We start from the raw sequence: 23,943 nt of genomic DNA on the forward strand, positions 1-23,943 counted from the left end.
CTGGCCAATCCTCGAGTTAGTTTTGTCTGCTCGCTGTACTCCTACCTGTATAATGGAATGATGAACAACAGAGACATTGCTATGAATTTCACTGTAGCATGTTTTGTCTCTGATTACATTTCTTCGATATTGGCAAGCGTCCGATTACTCTAGGAGACTGATTTAAACGACTGGGAAACGCTTAATAAGTCAGTCTAATCAGTGTAATCGTGAAAAATGATAGTGAATAAGCATGTAACATGCCACACGGAAGTATTCGATAGCTTTTTAAACAAAAGGGTGTCCCCTAACGAGAGAGAGCCCTCATACTCTAAAAGGGATCCTGGCCACTTTCAGCAAGCTAACCCAATTTCTGCCTGTTTTCCCTAAACTGCGCAAGGCACTTGGAGCAGGGGAGGACACGGATCGTTAAGGCTGCCGAGAGCCTCTGGAAACTACTAGCTTAGGACATCATCTCATCATTATTAAAGCAAAAACCAGTCGCAGTTAATCGTTTTCCATCACAAAGAGGTATGCTCCAGCATTTGTGAGCGAACCTGCGTGGACCAGTAATATGTTCTTGTCGTCACTTAAATAGTGTGTCCAGTCACGTTAAAGTGACCATTGCCTATGTTCGACGTCAACGTACAATAACCATTGACAGATGGAAAGTGGCGGCACTAGCAATGGAGGGTATATAAAGCGCGTCGTGGAGACGCGGGAAACAGTGCAGTCGTTGTCGTAATGCGGAAACGGAGCGATTAATCTGACGTCCAGATGGGTATCATCATTGGTTTCGAGGCAAGTGTGGAATCAATTCGGAAACGGCTAAGTTTGTAAACTGTTCGCGTGCCGCCGTGCTTACAAAAAATGGTTCAAATGGCTCTAAGCACTATGGGACTGCCAGCCGGAGTGGCCGTGCGGTTCTAGGCGCTACAGTCTGGAGCCGAGCGACCGCTACAGTCGCAGGTTCGAATCCTGCCTCGGGCATGGGTGTGCGTGTGCGTGTGCGTGTGTGTGTGTGTGTGTGTGTGTGTGTGTGTGTGTGTGTGTGTGTGTGTGTGTGTGATGTCCTTAGGGTAGTTAGGTTTAAGTAGTTATAAGTCTAAGGGACTGATGACCTCAGATGTTAAGTCCCATCGTGCTTAGAGATAGAGCCTGGCCACCAAACTCCCCAGATTAAAACCCAGTCAAGAATCCGTGGGACCACTTTGATAGGGCTATTCGCGTCATCGGTCCTCAACTGAGGAACCTAGCACAGCTAGCCACGGCACGTGAGTCGGCATGGCTCCACGAACCTGTCTGTACCTCCCAGAACCTCGCCGACTCTCTCTGCATGTCTGCGCTGCAAAAGGTTCTTCGTCCTGCTTCTAACAGTTGGTCACATTAATCTGACTGGGCCGTGTAGTATTTCCTTATCTGCACGTGTATGAATTACACGTTCGTGCGTACAATTTGAGTGGCTGTCGCATCCATACATACTCCATCCAGATACAGACGACGACCGAATTCGTGTAGCTGTGAAGTGACATCCTAGCTGGCCCACAAACCATTCTGGAAGAACATTTACTTCCAGTCCTAAAATAGCTCCTAGGTACCCTACACTGCATTACTGCTGGCTTGGCTTGCTAGACCATGGTTTCACGCTCATCGAACACACCTTACGTGCGATTTGCGGAGTAATCATGTAGATGGAGATGTAGAATTAGATATGTGTATACTGAGGGGTTTTCGTGTTAGTGATTAATTTGTCACGGTCATCGGCGATCAGCTGGCACTCTGGAAGCCAGTCCGTCTGCTCTCTTTTCTGACTCTGCAGGCAGTAACTCTGCTGGGTTTAGAGGTAAACAATGTGCGCAACTATCATTCTAGGGTACAACCATGCCCATCGACAAGTACGTATTCCTGTTGTACTTCAGCCATTTCAACAGGGTCACAATATGTATCTGTGGGAAGCCGGATAGACATATCGACAGGGTACTGCCCATGTTGGGCACTGTGTCGGTGGTGTGTCACTGCTTTCAGCAGCGGTCTGTAGAACATTCCCACATCCGTAGGCCAGGTTCTGGACGTCCATGTAGTGCAGAAGCACATGAAGAGCGACGCACTGAGAGAGCAGCGATGGTCGGCCGGTCAGGGAAGAAATCTGGGTACATGTCGCACCTAATACGTCACCAAGGAGCACTGGGACCCGTCTGCCTGCAGCTTGACTGAGATCACGTGTGCCTCTGGCCACGCTACTCCTGATAACTACATCGCCGACCATGGATACTCTGGTGTCGTGAGAGAGTCGACTGGAGAGCAGAATAGCCACCGTTGTCTTCAGTGGTGAGAATGGGTTCTGTCCGTAAGCACGCGATAGACGTACATGTGTTCGGAGTAGACCTGGTGAGCGTTCTCTTCCTGAGTATATTCGTCCACGACACACAGGTCTCACCACAGGCTTCGTGGTGTGTGTGGGAGGGGGAGGAGGGGCATCAGTTACATCTCGCATAAACATTTGGTTTTTCTGCAAGGTAAAGTGACCAGTGCTCTCTACATTGCACAGGTTGTTAACCCCGTGCTATTGCCATTTCTTCAACAAAAATGTGATGTGATTTTTCAGCAGGATAATGCACGTCCATATACAGCTGCTGCGACGAAGCGTGCTTTCCGCGGTGTGCAACAACTGCCCTGGCCATCAGGATCAACTCACGCGCAAATTGAACGCGTATGGTACATGGTGAAGCGGGAAATAACTAGTTCTGCACGAATCATTGCCGAATTGCAACAAAAAGTGCAAGGTGTTTGAAACAATCTATCGCAAGATGTCGTTCGGCACTTTTATGAACGTTTGCACGAGGGAATGCACGCCCGCGTTGCCGCCGGAGGGTGGTACATTGTGTACTGACGCGTGTCTCAGTTAGTCTGAATTTGTAATCGTATACTCCTACAATGATCAAATACATCTTATGTCACTTCTCCATAAAATGACCATGTGCTGGAGGGTGTTAGATTTTTTTCTCGGCATTGCAGTTAACGATTCGTAGTTAATTATTGTCAGCTAAATCTTTTATTGTCTATACCGTAAACTGCTACTGAAGGAAAACATATTTGTTCGACTAAATGAATCTACTACAACTAGACCGACTGGACAGACTGTTTGGGAGAGAAGGAGTAATGTAGCTCTGTCGCTAATATTGCAGTGATCGTGTTGAAACATATTTGATGACGGTTTGTATGTCTGCTGGGGATATTAAGCTCGGCAAGCTACTTGAGTAGAGACAACGATCCAAGCCGGCAGGAGTGGCCGAGCGCTTCTAGGCGCTAGTCTGGGAGGGCGACCGCTACGGTCGCAGGTTCGAATCCTGCCTCGGGCATGGATAAGTGTGATGTCCTTAGGTTAATTAGGTTTAAGTAGTTCTAAGTTCTAGGGGACTGATGACCTCAGAAGTAAGTCCCATAGTGCTCAGAGCCATTTGAACCATTTTTGAACAACGATCCAGCGACGTGCCTCATCCCTGTTCCATCCTTCCGTTCGCCAATAATCGCACCTCGTAGTCATTAACTTGCTGCAGAGATGAGAGATCCTATGTGAATATTTTAATTTATCCAATGAAAACGGGTGAAGATGGATTACTATGGGTGAATTAACATTATGCCTTGGTATACAGTTGCAGCATTAACAAACTTGTTCGACCTTGGGGCAAGTGGTACACCCCTGCAAGTGTTTATTTGTAGTATCTGTACAAATTTTAGAGTGTATGTACAGTTTAATCTTCATGTTACTGGTTTCGACGGTGAAACTCCTGCTTGTAACCATTCTTACATGATTAGAATTCAGCACCCGGTATTAGTATCCTAGGTAGGGAAGTGAAATGGCGAACTGGTTCCGCGAAGATATTTTGCAGAAGATGGATGAAATGCTCGCAACTGGCTAGTGTGGTACAGACGGCGGCTGCGTGCGGCTGGCTTCCGGGCAGGGCAGATACCGGGCCCGGTGGAGCTTCTTCGGGCAGGCGATAGCGATACGGCCACCCGCACATCCGGGACGGAGATAAACCTCGCCACAGAACGCTGCCCCCACTGTAAACGCTTTCACAAGAACATCACGACAATTCTCAGGGCTCCCTGGTTGCTGTTTCTCGTGATACGAAGCAGCTCTAACTCAAACAGGGACATTCTTTGAGCTTCAGGATAGTAAGTTTCATTGTAGTGAGTTCTTAGTCTCCATTCCACATATAATATAGCAATCGATAATAATTTTAAAATAAGTAGTGTACGATACTACTGTCAAATGTACGAGGGGCGTTCAACATGTTTTGCAACACATTCGGCAAGTGTCTGTTCAAAAAATGCGGAGTACACTACTGGCCATTAAAATTGCTACACCAAGAAGAAATGCAGATGATAAACGCGTATTCATTGGACACATATATTATACTCGAACTGATATGCGATTACATTTTCACGCAATTTGGGTGCATAGACTCTGAGAAATCAGTACTCAGAACAACCACCTCTGACCGTAATAACGGCCTTGATACGCCTGGGTATTGAGTCAAACAGAGCTTGGATGGCGTGTACAGGTACAGCTGCCCATGTAGCTTCAACACGATACCACAGTTCATCAAGAGTAGTGACTGGCGTATTGTGACGAGCCAGTTGCTCGGCCACCATTGACCAGACGTTTTCAATAGGTGAAAGATCTGGAGAATGTGCTGGCCAGGGCAGCAGTCGAACATTTTCTGTATCGAGAAAGGCCCGTACAGGACCTGCAACATGCGGTCGTGCATTATCCTGCAGAAATGTAGGTAACGCCGGTCAACTGCTGCTCGTGTATGAGAAATCGGTTGGAAACATTGCTCATGTGAGCACGTTTTAGGTGTCGCCACCGGCGCCAACCTTGTGTGAATGCTCTGAAAAGCTAATCATTTGCATGTCACAGCATTTTCTTCCTGTCGGTTAAATTTCGCGTCGGTAGCACGTCATCTTCGTGATGTAGCAATTTTAATGGCCAGTAGTGTATTTTGTGGGACACACTGGAATATTCCCGCTTCAGTCCCTGTTGTTTCATGTAGTTCCCATTGGAGGTGGTGTTATACGCAGCCTTCAAAATTGCTTCTTTACGGAGGTGCGTTCCAATCAGAGAGTTGTCATCGCGTTTCTTTTGGCAGAAAACCATAGCATCGCACATACACATAAGCGCTTGCAGAAATTCTACGAACACCTGGCAGTGACCAAAAGCACCGTGAGTCGTTTAGCGAGGCGGATGTTATCATCGCAACAAGATCGCGCAAACCTGTCCGAACACCCGTGTGCCGGCCAGCCGCGCACAGCTGTTACTCCTGCGATGTTGGAACGTGCGGACACTCTCTTTCGAGGTGATCCAACGCCTCGCTGCACAACCGGACGTCTCTGTTGATAGTGCTAACACACTCGTCCTCCAGATGGGGTACTCAAAAGTGTGTGCCTACTGGGTTTCTCGTTGCCTAACGGAAGACCGTAAAGAGCAAAACATGGTTCAAATGGCTCTTAGCACTATGGGACTTGACTTCTGAGGTCATCAGTCCCCTAGAACTCAGAACTACTTAAACCTAACTAACCTAAGGACATCACACACATCCATGCCCGAGGCAGGATTCGAACCTGCGACCGTAGCGGTCTCGCGGTTCCAGACTGTAGCGCCTAGAACCGCTCGGCCACCCCGGCCGGGCGGCACCCCTTATATTGTCGACATATGCTGTAAGGTTATAATACCACAATCATACCATAATTAGATCGAAAGATCGAATAAAATTTAGTAGGAACGCGATGGAATATAGAAATGACCAGAGAGGGAGAGGGAGATTGAATTGAACAAAAACATAGAAAGCAAGACGGAATGATCTGGGAAAGCTTCTTCATCGGAAGTTCGACGACCTGAAACATTAAAGGAAAAAGGCTGTATGGGAAGATCATTCGGAGAATGGTTGTTACTGGTACGAATCGCGTAACGCGCTAGAAACAGACCGCTAGCAAACGTAATAAAAGAGTTCTTAATATCATACACAAGTGCAGAAAGTAATCGACAATGAATCTGTTCCCTTTTTCTCTGGATTGAAAGTTTTTTTTCAGCTGGAGGTTAAAAATCCGTTTAATGTTTTTAAGCTGCCACATTATGATTTCGATAACATATGGTTCCTGTGACAAAAAATATCAGGAGGTTGAATAAATTACAGAACGTGTTAAACTAACTACAGTCATTTCAGATTTCATCCTTAACAAATTTCATGTTTAGTCGGTTATTTCATCAACACATAATGGAAAAATCTGTAAAACTTTGTGTTCTCAGTTATAAAGTTCAATGAAGCACAAGTAGAAAACCTATTACGACCAGAAAGATAATATTCACCCACTGTCAGTAGCATTTGCACATTCCCGACAAACGTGGAGTGATACACTTATAAAGACTTAATCGGACAGCTGTTTACTTGAACAGTCAGTGTTTCAGGAAGTAAGCAGTATTTGATTCCTGTTGGCCAAGTTCATAGTCTCTTCACACATTCTCGTTCACACTGCGGGCCTAGACGAAAAACTCCCCACTCATGAGCTGCGCTATTGTGTGTGTCGCCTGCATTTAGGCAATGTCTTTCGCGGGACCAATCTCTCGCGTTTCGAATTATGACGACTCGATACTAGGCTTGTCTAGATAAGAACTGTTAGAACTGTTATCCTACGGATAAATTTCTGTAATTTCATTGGAAAAACAGGAGAACTGTCTTCGATATCTGTGCCTCTGCTACACTGAAGTGCCATTTAGTGTAAACACTATTGCCTCTCTTCTTGCTGCAAATAAGGATAGATTTAAGATGGCTGAATGTGTGTTTTTCTTTTCCCACCAGCAATCGAGCTCGTCCAGTATATTACATGGTCTGGTATCAGCTTGATGCTATCTAGAATGACTTAATAATGGGGCGGCCGGAGTGGCCGAGCGGTTCTAGGCGCTTCAGTCTGGAACCGCGCCACCGCTACGGTCGCAGGTTCGAATCCTGCCTCGGACATGGATGTGTGTGATGTCCTTAGGTTAGTTAGGTTTAAGTAGCTCTGAGTTCTAGGGGGACTGATGACCTAAGATGTTAAGCCCCATAGTGTTCGGAGCCATTTGAACCATTCTTTGTGACAAAGGGAGTGAGGGAGGGGGGGGGGGGGAAGACTTAATAATGCAGTTGATTGGCCACAGGAATATTTTCTGCTGATACTACAGCAGTCGTCACCATTGTGTCACAGTTCTATTGGATTGATAGGTTGCTCTCTGTGCTGAAAGAAGTCAGTTTTAATTGTATTTCTCATTAATATTTTACAGAACACAACGAAATAATGTCTCACACGAAGTCAACAATACAGTAGGCTTTTTGAAGAGACGACTCTTCAGTAAGAACCAGACAAATTGCACTATGCGGCTTTGTGTCGATTTGTTTGCTCCTTTTTCAGCGACTTGTTTGTTTTACTCCGTAGACAGCAACAACAGATTAGAGACCTACACAAACGAACGTACGAAGAGAAAGAAAGAGACTAGCAATAGGCGAATAGCACTCTGATTAAGGTGTAGTTACTTTCTGCTAATAGGGTTAGTATTGACATAAAGGCGAAAGAGGAACAAGGTTCGTGATTGGAACGGGCTGCAGCGAGAGAGCGAGAGCGCGAGTGTGTGTGTGTGTGTGTGGTGTCCTGTTTAGGGGTAAACTAATCTACAACAGGTGTTTCTTATCAATGCCCCTTTCGGAAGAATAGCAATTGCAGAGTCATTAATTGTTGTTCACTGGATCTTAACCACTATGGTAACGACGTAAGTACTACTAACAGTATTTTTATTATTCAGAATGAATCGTTCATTCTGGGGTGGAGTGTGTCCTCTTGTGAAACTTCCTCACAAATTAAAACTGCCTGCTGCACTGGAACTTGAACTCAAACCCTTTGCTGTCGCAGGTAATGCTCTAAATGACTGAGCTATCCAGACACGATCCATGTACCGGCTCACAGCTTCAGTCTGCCAATATTATTACTATCACCAAAGCTTAGCTGCTTAGCGTCGTCCGCCTCGCTGTAACCCAAAAGCGATTAAATGTGTTGCATGCTGGATTTGGCGTAATTCTCGCATTATCTGAATGTATTGTTACGGAACGTCATATATACTTCAGTTCACGTTCTTGTGCTGATCGCCAATTTCCGACACCATAAACAGTGATGGCCACGTGCCTAACGAGAACATATGCGCGTTCCACGTTTCGAAATACACAGGATATTGACTTTCTGCTTGTTCTGAACTTTCAACCTCTCTCTACATCATAATATGTCACTCTCAAAACTATCTTGGACGACATTCTGCCAACGTACATAAAACAGATAGAGGGTGACAATTATTGAACTGCATGAAAAAAATCGTAAATTAGTTACAAACTATGGGGTGCACACACTTTATTCAACATGTAAACATCACTACAGATATTCGGACCTCGGTATGAGATGTTCGATATGTCTGCCGCCATCATTGGCGATAATGTGGCGCAGACGAATAGCGAAATTCTGCATGACCCGCTGCACTGTCTGAACATCGCTGCTATCGATGACCTCCTGAAGGGCTGTTTTCAGGTCAGCAATGGTTTTGGGGTTATTGCTGCACACCTCGTCTTTAAGATAGCCTCACAGAAAGGAGTCTCATTTGTTTAGATCCGGAGAATATGGCGGCCAATCGTGGCCCATGCCAGTGGCCTCCGGGTACCCCAGAGCCAAAATGCGGTCCCCAAAGCGATCCTCCTCCAGGACATCAAACACTCTCGTGCTTCGATGGGGTTCAGCTCCGTCTTGCATGAACCACATATTCTCGAAATCAGTGTCACTTTGGATTGTGAGGATGAAATCATCTTCCAAAACCTTCACGTACCGTTCAGTAGTCACCGTGCCACCAAGGAATATCGCACCGATTATTTCGTGACTGGACATTGCACACCACATAGTCACCCGCTGAGGATTAAGAGACTTCTCGATCGCGAAATACTGATTCTCCGTCCCACATATGCGCCAATTTTGCTTATTGACGAACCCATCCAAATGAAAGTGGATTTCGTTGTTAAACCAAACCATCCATGCGCATACTAATTTCCCATCATGCCGCGCGCCCAACCGTGCGGTTTGAATGTCCTAACGCAAACCGTTCAGAAGTTATGATGATTTTATTTCATATAGTTCATCAATTGTCACCCTGTACAAAGAATATGCACAGACAAGTCAAAAGAGATGGGACAGGGATGATAAAGCAGTGCTACAAAACTTATATGCAGCTTATTTAAGTCTAATGAAACAGTATGGGGTTGTATAGTGTTTAAGTAGTAGGAGTTCTGTTTTAATTCCCATCCAACCAACATGATAAAGGTTTTTGTGGTTTCAAGTGAATGCTTGCATAGTTCAACGAAGTCATTACCGATTTCTTTCTCCATCCTTGTCACACTGAGCAGGTGCTCTATCTCGAATGACCTTGCTGTCAGCAGGACGTTAAACTCTTAATTCTTCTGTCCTTCCCAGCAGGCTACAGATGCTGATATCAGATGTCTGTTGTTGTTGTTGTTGTTGTTGTTGTTGTTGTCGCCGTCGTCAATCCTAGGAGAGGTTTGATGTAGCTCTGCACTATAGTCAGTCTGGTACAAGGTCTTCATCTCTGCGTAACAACTGCACCATACATTCAATTTAACGTGCTTACTGTGCTGATGCCCTGACCCTCTCTGCAATTTTTACCCCCATCCCTCCTCGCACTATCCTCCATTACAAACTGACAGTTCCCTGATGGCTCATGTTTGTTATCAGTATCAACCGACACCACTTTTTAATCCAGTTGTGCCACAAATTTCTGCCCCTACCCCAATTCGATTCAGTGCCTCCTCATTGGTTACGCTATTTGATCAACCCATCTAATCTTCAGCAGTGTCAAAAGGTTCTATTCTCTTCTTGTCTCAACTGCTTATAGCCCATGTTTCAGTTCCTTACAAGGCTACACTCAAGACATACACCTTAATAAATTTATTTTCGATATTAACCAATTTCTCTTATTCACAAATTCGTTTCTTGTTATTGCTACTTGCCTTTTATGCACTCTATACCTCTGCTATAGTTACTTTTTTACTGTTCATTCACTACTTTCGGCGTCTCAGTTCTTAATCGATTTCCTCAGAATCATTTAATACAACGACATTGTATTACCCTTGTTTTACTTTCGTTGATTTTCGTCTTATGAGCTCTGTTCGGGACTCCATCCGCTCCGTGCAGGTGCTTTTCCACGTAGTTTGCTGCCTCAGAGAATTACAGTGTCATCGGTAAACCTCCAAGTTTTTATTTCTTCTCCCTGGTCCTTCACCCCCGAATTTCTCCTCCGTTTCCTTTACGACTTGGCCAATGTACACACCAAATAACATCGGGGAGAGCTACAACCCCACCTCACCCTCTTCTCAATTACTGCTTCCCTTTCATGTACTCCCGACTCTTGTAACCGCCGTCTGGTTTCCGTACAAGTTGTAAATAGCCTTTCGCTCCCCGTATTTTATCGGTTGCTACCTTCAGATTTTAGATGAGTTTATTCCTGTAAACATTTACAAAAGCTTCATTTATGCACAAACATTGTAAATGTAGTTTTGCCATTCTTTAGCTTAATTTCTAAGTTGAAATGAAAATGGGAACCTCAAGAAGCAGACTGCCGTTACTTACGAAAAGGTGTGTGCGGTATCTGTAGTTGATCTAAAGGAGATTTTAAAGTTTTCCATCTGAGGTGTTTTTCACAAGTACTCATTTTATTATAGCTTGCACGACTGGCCAATTTCGGCCTTACATACTATTTTCAAGCGGAGAAGGTGTCTATGTGTTGTACATATTATTAAGCAGCGGATATAGCGGATCAGAAAGCGAATACATAACATGCCTAAGGATTAATATCAGAAAGCTTACTGCATGCAGTTATAGATAAAGACGTCTATTACTGCACGCAGTAAGATTTCTTCTATTAATTCTGACGCATGTTATGTACTCGCTTTCTGATTGGCTGTATACGCTGTTTAATAACACGTTAATTGTACAATACATACACACCTACTGCGCTCGAAAATGGCCTGTAAGGCTGAAATTGGCCAACAGTGCAAGATATAATAAAATGAGTACTTGTAAAAAAAAAAAAAAAAAAAAAAAAAAAAAAAAAAAAAAAAAAAAAAAGAGCCGAGAAGGAAAACTTCACAAATGTCCTTTAACAAATATTCGGCTGAGGTACATCACATGAAGAAAATTATTACTGCATCTGCGAGACAAGTGAGATTATCAACTGCAAATAAAACTTCTGTGCTTAGTTACACGGTCAGTGTGGCCTACGTTTGGTGACACTAGTTGCACATGGGAAAGATCTTAAGGAAGCACCCCATGCTGTGCGGAGAAAAAAAAACTGCGGTATTCCATGCAAGGCTTCTAAGCATGATTGGGCTGCCTGCAACTTCGGTCCCCCTTAAATACGTTTCGTGAAAGCCTAATAACAATAATTCGAGAAAAGTAATGATACCCATTCAGACGAACTGAAGAAAGAGGAAGGCGCAAATTATACCCTAATCACGCACCTCCGTCGTACGATGCACAAAAGCGGGCGGAGAACAAGTTAGGACGCCGATGATGTGTTTTTCGCGCATCATTTCCTGTGCATGTGCACAAGGTTTCGTGGCAATGTAAGAGTCATGACGTAAATTGAAGCAGCAACTTAGAAAACGCACTTCAGTATTTTGAAATAAGCCGGTTGCTGTAAAACGTCTTTACTTCCAAATGCTACTTTAGGATCCACCCGTTGATGAAATCTCTTCTCACAGTAGCTCCGTGCATTCTGTGAAAATTCTGTACATTCATCGTCTCTCTCTCTCTCTCTCTCTCTCTCTCTCTCTCTCTCTCTCTTTTACAAACGAGCACGGATTAAATATGTGGCGTTTCAGAAAGAAAGAAAGAAAGAAGCATGTGATAGAAGATTTCTATTACGGACATTTTTTTTAAAAATTAACACAATTATGTAACTTCCTCCATTACGAATGACGTTTTTTGAACGCCTGCAACTACGTCAATAATGTTTCGATTGATAAAATATTGCAGAAATTACTTTTTTTCATTTGTGGCACGACACGTTTGAAGTATGTATTCCCATTTACAAGTCTGTAGGAGTTTACATAGGCACTCGATGAGATGTTTGCTTGTGTGCTTTTGTACCTCTCTTTCCCTGCAGTCCATGCCGAATATAAAAAGAAAACTGGGGGCAGAACACCGTACAGCAGATATTACATCCAATATTTATCAACTCCCACAAAAAACAAAAAAAAAAAAACAAAAAAAAAACAAAAAAGAAGTTCAAATGGCTCTGAGCACTATGGGACTTAACATCTGAGGTCATCAGTCCCCTAGAACGTAGAACTACTTAAACCTAACTAACCTAATGACATCACATACATCCATGCCCGAGGCAGGATTCGAATCTGCGACCGTAGCGGTCACGCGCTTCCAGACTGGAGCGCCTAGAACCGCACGGCCACACCGGCTGGCTCCCACAACACTTGAAAACTGTGACGAGTTCTCGAAACGAGTTGTGCTACACATGATAAAACGCAACTAGTGCAGTAAATTATCATTTAAATCATATAAATCTTTGCTCTATTCTCAAATATTTCCAACACACAGTAATCCAAACCTCACTGCGTTTATAATGTTGAGCGCTTGAAAGTATATACCTCACACCTTAACAGTTGAAAAATGATAACAATAATGTGGAAAGTAATTTTTTGGTGGTGTTTTGCAGTTGGCGAATCACGTAGCATGAATGGTAAGGAGCACATTAGTCCAGCAATTTTACACAACGGATTATAGTACCTGCAGTTTCTGCGTATCTATTTGCCAGAGTATTTGGAGGATGTTCCTAAGATAAGCTGGACTATTATGTGATAGCAAATCGGTGCGAACGGTTGCCAGTTCCTGGTGACCAGTGACACAGCACCTCTACGAAACCTTCCTTGGGCACTGGATTATTCACTTCCGTGTTGTTTCCCCGCTACACTGCTGTTCACCGACTTCGCTTAATACCGAAACCTAGTCTCACAAATGCCAGCAAGGACTGACCTCATCTATCGCGTTTTACATACATGTGTAATGAGGAATATAGACGTAGGCTTCGAACAGCAGCAGAGCATCTGTCTACGAAGGCTGATCAGCAGACACACATGTTTATTATTCCATTCCAATGCTTACATGATCCTTTTCAAAGTTCTCCCCTCATTTGAATGCACATTTTTTAGCGTCTCTACCAGTGCAAGCCACCTTCGTCACTACCTTGAGAATCGCCTCACTTTTCTTGAGCACTGCTTCAGAGTTCTCAAATCGAATGCCCCGAATCTTTGCCTTTCATGATGGGATTAAAAAATAATCCTAGGTTGCAATATTGGGGCTATAAGGCGGATGCGATACCCAGAAACTGCACGACTTGATTTGCGACATGAGGCCGCGCACTGTCATGAAGAAGTCGCTATCGAATTCGAGAAAGTTCTCGTCGTTTCCTTGCGATGTGCTTCGTAAGTTTAGTCAGTACTGACATGTAGTATGATCCTGTAACAGTAGCGTGAGAGGGAACTGCATGCTGGTAAACCATTCCATGATAGTCAAAAAATGTGATCACCATCACTTTCCCTGCAGATTAAACAACTTTCGCGTTTTATGGTGTTGGAGAACCTGGCGATTTACACACTGTGCTGGCTCGTTTTCCTTCAGGATCATAATGACCCATCGTCGGTGATAATCGATTCCAGAAATGCATTCCGTCCATCACCAAATTGACGCAGTGTCTCACGACTTGTCACCACTCGCAAAACCAACTGACACAAACACGGGTTATATGAAAATGGTCATGGATGATCTTTAAAGACACTGCCATACGAAATTCTCAACGCTTTACTGGGGTTACGTAATTTTATTCGCTGATTCTCACGGACAAACGCAGCAGCTGTGTTGATGTTGACTTCAGTTACAAAAAATTGTTCAAATGGCTCTGAGCACTATGGGACTTAATATCTGAGGTCATCAGTCCCCTAGAACTTAGAACTATTTAAACCTAACTAACCTAATGACATCACACACATCCACGCCCGAGGCAGGATTCGAACCCGCGACCGTTGCGGTCGCGCGGTTCCAGACTGTAGCGCCTAGAACCGCTCGGCCACTTCGGCCGGCACTTCAGTTACAGCAGAAACCGAAACGCCAGGCCCACCCAGCTTAACACGGAGAAGTCGGTCTTCTTTGAAGTCTTCGAACCACCTAAACTCTGTCTCGCTAGGTAATGGCGCTTTACCGTGCTAAGTTTCAGTGGCTGTATGGTTTAAACGAACGCAGAATTTTATTGCGCCATACTGATCCTATAGCGTCATCTCCATTGTTGTGCATGCGCAACATTTCACTGTACAGTGGGTTTGTTGTTCATGACCATTCTAGACAGACGATCTTGCTGCATACTTCCTGAACAGTTACAACAGTTGACATATTTTTTTTTTTAAATTTTGCTTTCGGAATCTAAAATCTGTAGCTCATGTCTTGTTTCTTTGTTTCGTATTTTCTCCATCAGCGTGCAGCCTATGACTGTCCTGAGAAATTTCATGTCAGCCGACATATTTTTTTCGTTTCGTCTTTCTTCCAGAGTAAATCATCATGTAACTGCACCGCTCAATTTCCTGACAGCATCTCTCTCTCTCTCTCTCTCTCTCTCTCTCTCTCTCTCTCTCTCTCTTTCCTCCCGCCGCCCAACTACGATCGACACAGACAAAGATTCTTATTCTTGTTCTTCTTGTGCGTATCCGTTTCGCATGTTGATCACTATCATAGTTATAACAATTTTCCTTATTCTAAAAAGTTCCTCGCTCGTGTGTGACGTCGATGCCCTTTAAGTTTCCGAGTCAAGATGATGTTCTTCCATGTCGTCCTCTTTTTCCAGGTATTTTACCCTGAAGTATGTTCCTCAGCAGTTTGTACTTGTTCCATTCCACATTACTTGAACGAGATATTGAATTTTTCTGCATTTTGCTGTGTTTAGGACTTCTTTTTGTTTCGTAATATTGCGGAGGATGTCGTTGTTAGTAATTTTATCTGTCCATGGAACTCTTAGCATGCTCCTGTACAGCCACATCACAAATACTTCAAGTCGTTTGCCCGTCGTCTCGGTCCAAGTCCCAGATTCATCTCCATAGAAAAGGACGATGAACGCATAGCAACGCAGAAATCTTAATTTTGTTTCGATTGAAAGATGAGGGCTCTTGAGCACATTAGGCATTATACAAAATGCGGCTCTGACTTTCTCGATACTGAATTAAAATGCGGCTCTGACTTTCTCGATACTGAATTTAATTTCTTGCGAGTAATTCCACTGGTTATTAAGGTTAGCTTCCTGACATGTGTATTTACTTGTGGAATAAGTTTACCTTTTTGTTTGGATGAGAATTTGGTATGTCTTTCTTGCTTTCTTTGTTTTACTTACGTTGATTTCTAGCTCACAACGCACACTACTTTTTGTTATTTTGAAATAGAAGAGGCTGAAGACTATTTCAGCTGTCAGCAAATACTGCAGTATCATCAGTATAGCGGTTACGATCACTTTATCAGAAATAATGCACGCAATGCCATTACACGGCACAGCACGCAAACGTCGACCGTTTCTTATGAAAGAGGCGGTTTGATTACCTGCGGGTTGGCAAGCAAACCTTGCAGAGCGTGTTGCGCCGTGGTGCAGCGTCCCCACACAGGGAAGGCTCGCTTTGACCATTCACTCGCCGGCCATCTGCACCCGCGTTTGCCCTTCACGTGGTCGCAGTTTTCCGTTCCGACTGGATAAGTGCGAAAAGTTCGTTTGATCATCGAATGGGATGCAGCCGGCGCTCTGTATACAAAAGCGCGCGGCCAGCGAGTGTAGCCACCGGCCAACTTCCGGGTGCGCTACGAGCTACATTAGCTACAGAATACCTCGGTTTGCCACTCGCGCAAGCGCCCCCCCCCCCCCCCCACACACACACACACACACATACAGTGACAGAAATGTTACGTTCACCTACAACAACGTATTCACGAACTGTCATGAAACAAGGCTGCCAAAAGCTTATCACGTCCTACCCACTTTGTATACAGTTCGTGCGTAAGTTCGTAGCATTTTTGTTTCGCATGTTGCTATTCCGGTTGCTACGAGTTTATTTATCGATTGTCATTTTTTATTTATAGATAAATATTGCTATCAGAGTTTACATATTGTCATTTGGAGATAGTGAATGGAGCTGTGGGCGCTAAAAATTAAAACTGTGCGAAGTGGACAAATCGGAACATTTCCGATATATTCTTCTGTTGGAGTTCAATAGAGGGGTGAGAGCAGCGGAGGCAGCCAGAAACATTTGCGCCGTGTATGGAGATTATATCATTGGACAGAGCACGGCAATGAAAATGGTTTTCTCGTTTTGACATTAGTGACTCTCCATGCACAGGAATTTAACGAAAATCGTTTAAATGCATTAACCCACAATGATGCACGCCAGTGAACTCGAGAACTGTCAAATGTGATGAACTGTAATCATTCCACCAGCGTCCAACATTTTCGTGGAATGGCAAAGGTTTAAAAATCGAGTGTGGAATCCTGCATCGGGCATGGATGTGTGTGATGTCCCTATGTTGCTTACGTTTAAGTAGTCATGAGTTCGGGGGATTGATGATCTCCGATGTTAAGTCCCATAGTGCTCAGAGCCATTTGAACCAGCCTTGCACACGCAATCCAAGAACATCGCCCAAGAAGACTGCGTGAAGCGATGTTACTCCACGTTAACGCCCAACCGCATTCTGCTAGACTGACAAAACACGCTATACAAGAGTTGGGTTGGGAAGTCATTCCGCAGTCACCTTATTCACCTGATCTTGCGCCCTCAGATTTTTAACTTTCCTCCGATCTCCACTGAACAATCTTTACGGCACTTCCTTTCCGGATGAATATGAGCTCCGAAAATCGTTCGACGAGTTCTCCGACCCTAAAACCACGTCATTTCTACAGTCGCGGAATCGAAAAGCTACCACAACGTTGGCAGGCTGTTGTAAATAGTGAAGGAGAATATATTATTGATGACTGAAGTCTCTTGTTTTCCCTATCTCTTGTGTGTATTAAACGCTACGAACTAATGCACCGACCTAATATATTCTATTCAAACCTCTCCACCTCTGCTTAACGACTGCAATCTGCATCCATTTGAACCTGATTATTGCAAACGAATATGTCGTCCATAATGAACTACTTATTAAGAGCTGCGACTGTTTAGATACAATTAATTATTGGTTTACTACTTCAGTCACTATTTTTTTTCCAAACATCATCAACAGCGCTATTTTCCGAACGGACAACACGTGTGGAAAACAGAAACAAACTCTACTATAATGAAATTTCACTCTGCAGAAGAGTCGATCAGAAACTCCCTGGCAGATTAAAACTGTGAGCCGGGCCGAGATTCGAACTTGGAACATTTTCCTTTCGCGGGTAAGTGCTCTAGGGACTACCTAACCAAGCACGGTTCACGATCCGCCCCCACAGCTTCACTTCTGCCAGTACCTCCTCTCCTACTTTTGAAAAGGTAAAGGTCTCAGCTTCGACTCCTGCTCCGTAGCACAATTTTAATATTCCAGGTAGTTTCAAATTAGACCATGCAAAAATACTCTAACCCACCTGAAGATTTTGATATGGCCATCGAAACGCGTAGTGATGTTAAAATGGTTGAGGCTGTATACCGACAATTATCTGCTTATTGCAGAGAAGCCTTGGCCTCTCTCATCATTTTTTACTCCTCTGAATTATCAAATTGACGCATCAGGCTGTGTCTTATCAACCAATACCTTCTATTAGTCAGGTTGTGTCATAAATTCATCCTTTCACATCTAGATTCAGGACTTCCTTATTAATTGCTCGAACTACCCATCTTCCGTAGCAGCACGTTTAAAAAGTTTCTCCTCTCTTCTTGTCTGAACTGTGTATTGTTCGTGTTTCACTTCCGCACAAGGCTACAGGTTCAGGTAAGATTTCCTAACCCTTAAATTGGTATCTGATGTTAGCAAATTTCTCTTTCTCACATACGCTTTTCTTGATATTACCGAACTGCATATTATTTTCCTCCAATTCTGTCACATCGCTTATTTTGCAGCCTAGATAACAAAACTCGTTTTCTACGTTTAGTGTGTTATATCCTAACCTAACTACAGAGCATAATCTGAGTCCATTACCTTTGTTTTACTTTTCTTGCTTTTCGTCTTATAATCTGTCTGAAGATTAGATGGGTAGATCACATAACTAATGAGGAGGTATTGAAAAGAACTGTAGAGATGAGGAGTTTGTGGCACAACTTGACTAGAAGATGGGATCGGTTGGTAGGACATGTTCTGAGGCATCAAGGGATCACCAATTTAGTATTGGAGGGCAGCGTGGAGCGTAAAAATCGTAGAGGGAGACCAACAGATGAATACGCTAAGCAGATTCAGAAGGATGTAGGTTGCAGTAGGTACTGGGAGATGAAGAAGCTTGCACAGGATAGAGTAGCATGGAGAGCTGCATCAAACCAGTCTCAGGACTGAAGAAGACAACAACAACAATCTGTCTTCAAGGCATCATCCATTCTGTTCAAGTGACCTTCGAAGTCCTCTGCCATCTGACAGAATTATGGCAGCCGCAAACCTTAAAATTTTTATTTGGACTCCATGAATTGAATTCTCTTTCCAAATTCATCCCTGGTTTCCTTTGCTCGCTTGCTCCAAGTACAGACTAAATAACATCGTGGATAAGCTACAACACTTTCTCGCGGGTTTGTCAACTAATGCATACTTTTTATACCTATCGATTGTACTTCGTTTAGCTGATTCAAATCCATCGCAGCAAAACCTAATTTCGTCAACAGTTTTCTTTTAACTACATACAGGTACATTTGGCGTAACGGTGTCCTCATTTACTACTGCTTCATTATGTTCTCCTTAATTTTTATTCCGTATTGTTACACTATAGGCCCATCTTTCTCCACGCTACTGTTGCTTCTTTACCTACATCAGTGAAAGCGTTTTGCATTCACGTGTATTTGCCCTCAGCACCCTGGTCTCCTGCCTTCATGCCGAGGGAAGTTGTGCAAAAGCTAAGACAACCGCCTGTTGATAGCAAGAAGGAGGAAGGTTAATGTCTACCGTGCCGTCGACAATGAGGTCATTAGAGACGTACACGGCTCGGAATCGACAAGAACGCGGCACGAAATCGCGCTTGGCCTTATTAAAGCGACCAACTCAGCGTTAGCCTTAATCGATTTCGGTAAATGATTCTATACATGTAATTCCGCATGTTCGGGCGCGGATTTGAACCTTACTTTTCTGGAATGAGGCCCAAACGCCTTAACGTCTGCGTTCTGTCACTCAGTAATAGTCTCATATTTGAGAGGAACCGGAAACAAGTCTTGATGGGATCACTCCGATTTACCGAGCGAGGTGGTGCAGTGGTTACCACTCTGTCTCGCATTCGGGAGGACGGCGAAACAAACCTCCGACCTGCCATCCTGATTTAAGTTTTCCATGATTTCCCTAAATCGCTTCAGGCAAATGCCGGGATGGTTCCTCTGAAAGGGTACGGCCTACTTTCTTCCCTTCCCCATCCTTCCCTTATACTATGGGACCGATGACCTCGCTGTTTGGTCCCCTCCCACAAATCAACCAACCAACCAATTACTCTGATTTTGTTTTACTCTGCTTCACTGAATCCACTCCTTTTGTATCAGGACACAATTTCTTATTTTCATCGTCTAACTGCTCCTTGTATGGCACAAATCTCTTAATGGAATTTTGTACTTCAAAGAAACAGAAAAAATTCTCTCTTCATATAATTATAACTTTGGTTTTTCTGCTTTCTTCCATAAGTTCTCATTGCTCAACACAGGTCATTTACTGTCACCTCTACACAGATAAACCTAAACAAGTACGCTTATAATCGACAGAGTTTTCGAAAAATACTAAGTACGATGGGAGATTTGATAGTTAACTGTTTGCCACTCATCGCAAATATAAAGTTTTAGTGATGTCACTGTTTTATTGATACTGTAGCACAGGACACTACCGTCTGATTCTTGTTCTAATGTTGGCTTACCAATGATCTGAGCCTATTTCACTTCTCAAGACGACAGTTAAAACTGCCGAAACCGGTAAAGTGAACCAAATAAAGGTTTTCTTGTGAGGTTGACGACTGACTTCGTCTTTGTTGAAATATTTCTGCACATGCTGAATAATATAATAATCGCACTGGCACGTTTGAGTGACTCATATGTATTTAAAGTCACATGTAACATGCAATTCTCATGTATCCAATTCAGAAGCATAACATACTGTGGACATGCGTGTTTAGTTTCGCATTCTCTGTAACTGTTGTGATTTCAGTCTGCATTTACAGCAGCCGACAGAGCTCCGAAGTGATATCTTATTTAAGCAACTGTAATAATGGTCTAACCTGCACTTACTTAGTTTACTCCAGTCTCTCCTCGGGAGGCTGAGAGGCCGCTGTCGTCTCCGGAAAATTCCAGTTCACGAGTCTGAAACAAAAAGAAAAATACTCCTTTTACTACACGTATCGACGTTTCTCGAATTTCAAAAGGTCCTGGAGCTAACGTTCTATAAAGAAAATAGGGTGCGAATACTATCTGCTTTCTCGTGCATAAGAGAGAACGTTGTAAGTAGTCTGAAAAGCGAAATCGCTATCTACTGTTACACGTGTACTTACATTTCATATCCTTTCCCGTAACTATAATTTTAGGCAGTTCGTGGATAGCGCGTTTTGTTTGGACCTATATACGACGAATCTTCCCAGTGTTATCTGGGGCTGATACCAAGACCATAAAGTCCAGAACCGGGCACACCACATTTTCAGAAGAGCCAGTTACCTGAAAAACAAAGGAGCTGGGTAACCTTAGAGCTTGAATTGTAACGCCACAGCCATTGTTAGACTTCTAACGTTGTCATTACTGTTGTAATCCGCACTACAAGGGAAACAAACTGACTAAATGTATCTTTAAGGAGATATAACATTTGACAGTGGATTACAAAAAAGAGGACTATTCACAATGGTGTACATTAATAGTCATATGACGTTAACGGAAACCCTCAGTCTTAAGTTGAGGGTGCAGGTGGAACTTTCGAAGAAGGAAGGAAAAAAAGAGGGAGGGGCTGGAAGATGCGCAACATATATAGAACGAGAATTAGGACTTGCTTACGAAGATATTCAAATCAATTAGCGGCAACAAAGCGAAGTCGAGACACTTGTTGATGAACACCGCCCACTTTCGGCATGCAATGAATTTTGGCGATCCCTCTTCCCACATCTCCCATTACCACTCTTGCACTTACAGCAATACAGGGAGTGTCATAAGGGAAGTGTAATGTAATTTGTTCATCCAATTTTGCCTCAAATGACGCGAGAAGGCTCTCTACGTAAAGCCGAATCCAGAAACCGCATATCAAGATCTATGCTATGCAACAGTTGCGGTGTCAATGAGGGTCTCTGCTTCTAGGCCGCATAGCCTTCGACTGAGATACTGTCTTCCCTTTTTTGCATATATGATGATTACATTAAAGCCCACAGCCTAGTATCTAAAATGAGCCATACTCCTGAACTCTACTGTTCTGCTTTGATTTTCATGTCAGGCAGTATAAGCTATATTCGACTCACATCCTGTCCAGAAGTGATTTATTTTGCATTACATTATTAAGGGTGGACAGAAACAGTCTGAAAAGCTTGTAAGAGTGTTGCAGGGCAGGTTGTACTGAGAAATAATTGTTAAGAAAAAAGTTCGATACGTTGTGCCGTTATCGAATTAACTAGCGTTGAAGTTAGCCAATCAGGACGCACAAATTCAAGCGGTCGCCAAAAGTGTTCTTCATTTGGTTTCCTAAAACCAAACAACACTGCGATACAAAAATTGGCCATGGGAGGGTAGTAAGGATCGAACCCGAGCCGAAGGCTGAGCAGTCTCTTGCGCTATCTACGCTATGACAACTGACACTAAGAGTCGACAGTATAAACATCGCTGACCGGACATCAAATTTGACATCAGATCAGAAAGTGAACTATGTTCAGGACTCAGCTCTGTTGTATAACGCTAAACTTGGATCCACGGAAGCGGTTTCAGATTTCATCTTAGGTAGCATTTAACGTGCTTGGCAACACGGCTAAAATCGGCTATCGACACGATTATTGTGGTTCGACAGCAGATATTTATCGTACATCGTAGATACGCAGAAGTTATTATCGAAGGTGTAGTGCTATAACCATGGGAGCATATAGAGAGATTTAGGAGTAATCGTCAAACTGTTCTCATAACGAGAAAGAATTGCTGCTAGAGATTGTGTTGGGCCAGTACAAAGATATAATTGAGTGCAAAAAAGCAGATGAAGTCACTGTGGCCAAGCAGGAAAAGGCAGGCAGAGAAATTGCTGTTGACTTTAATTCTCTTGTAAGGCCGATACCTTATGGACAGCTCTGAAAGCTGTTGCTGTGTCTGCTTTAAACAGATCACCAACCACTATTCGAAAGGTTCCTGTGGGGTAAAATTTTAATGTTAACAATAACATGCACATTGGAGTCAGTGGTTGGTTTCATTTCATTGGCTTCATTAGATAGTCTTTGCGCCTTAGTTCCAACTGCTCAAAAGCACTTTTCCCCAATAGAAGTCTCAGCTTAAATGACTTGTTATTTAAGAGTGTCGCCGCTTCTTTCGCAAAGCATTATGGGTCGCCGCGAAACTCTAAAGTGCGTCAGAGCCCTAGTATGGTGAAAGTTACGGTGATTCTCGTGTACGACTGTGATTGTGTTATCCTAACGCATTACGTCCCTCCACGGCAGACCGTCAACGCACAGTGTTACTGTTCGTTTCTGGAGCATCACCTGCGAGCAGCTTTGCGAAAGAAGCGGCGACACTTTCTGCGCAACCCAGCCATCATTTTGCACGACAATGCGCTGGCGCATACAGTGCAAGCTGTCGCTGTTCTGTTCGGTCGATGGGACTGGGAAGTACTGTACCATCTACCATGCTCCCCGGACTTAAGTTCTTGTGACTTTGATTTGATTCCGAAGATCAAGGAACTACTTCGTGGCATTCGCTTCAGAACTGTTCCAGAGATTCGACATGCAGTAGACCGCCCCATTCGCACCATCAACAGAACAGCCTCTGCTAACAGTATATTACGCCTTTCACACCGCTGACAACGGGTTCTACACAATGCTCGTGACCACTTTGCGGGACAGTAACAGGCGCAAACATGTAACTCTTTTGTATGGGTTGTGTATAAATAGTTGCCACTATTTAAGTTCCAACCGTCGTATAATGGTCTTTGCAACGATACAGATGCTTCCAGTTGTAGCACAAATTCCTTACCTACCATACTCGACATTTACATAGAGTCGTCGTTTCTCTTATTGCAGTTACATTTTATGTTCCAGGTGCCAGATCGCGGGTGGGCGAGAATAAGTCCGAAAAACAAGCAGCCTACTTTAACCTGCGACAGGCTTCATTGATTGTGTAGTCCATTTATTTCTTTCTTTTGGAGAGGTTTGCTATCTTTCGTCTTGTCTTCTCCCACACAAGTTCAGATGAGCAGAGTACAGCCTTCTAGCGGAGTTCAGCTAGGTGGATGTATAACTGTCAGCTTTATGCAGTCTTAGGAACTTTTTTTTTGTCTGTTACTGTATCTAACGAGCATTACGTTCTGGAGCCCTCTCTACATTCGCGAACAATATCTTCATGTAAGTAACTCCCAACCAACGTCCATTCATGCATCGTATCAGCAGTGCACGGGCCAGTTCAGAAACCTGGTGGCCTGTCTACACATGCGACGTAGTGTTCTGGATAACACGTTGACCTTTATAAACTGCTTTTC

At 43.6% G+C, this 23,943-nt stretch overlaps 1 protein-coding gene across 2 annotated transcripts in view; it reads right to left on the reverse strand.

Annotated features, from left to right (window-relative positions):
* LOC126183438 (plexin-A4) overlaps nt 1-23,943 on the reverse strand; it is a 963,020-nt gene that overhangs the window by 757,051 nt on the left and 182,026 nt on the right. For both annotated transcript variants that reach the window (XM_049925426.1, XM_049925425.1), the window contains one exon: nt 20,532-20,603. The gene's annotated coding sequence lies outside the window, so the exon portion shown is untranslated. The remainder of the gene's footprint in view (nt 1-20,531; nt 20,604-23,943) is intronic.

This window comes from Schistocerca cancellata, chromosome 4 (assembly GCF_023864275.1).
Source record: "Schistocerca cancellata isolate TAMUIC-IGC-003103 chromosome 4, iqSchCanc2.1, whole genome shotgun sequence".
Lineage (NCBI taxonomy): Eukaryota > Metazoa > Arthropoda > Insecta > Orthoptera > Acrididae > Schistocerca > Schistocerca cancellata.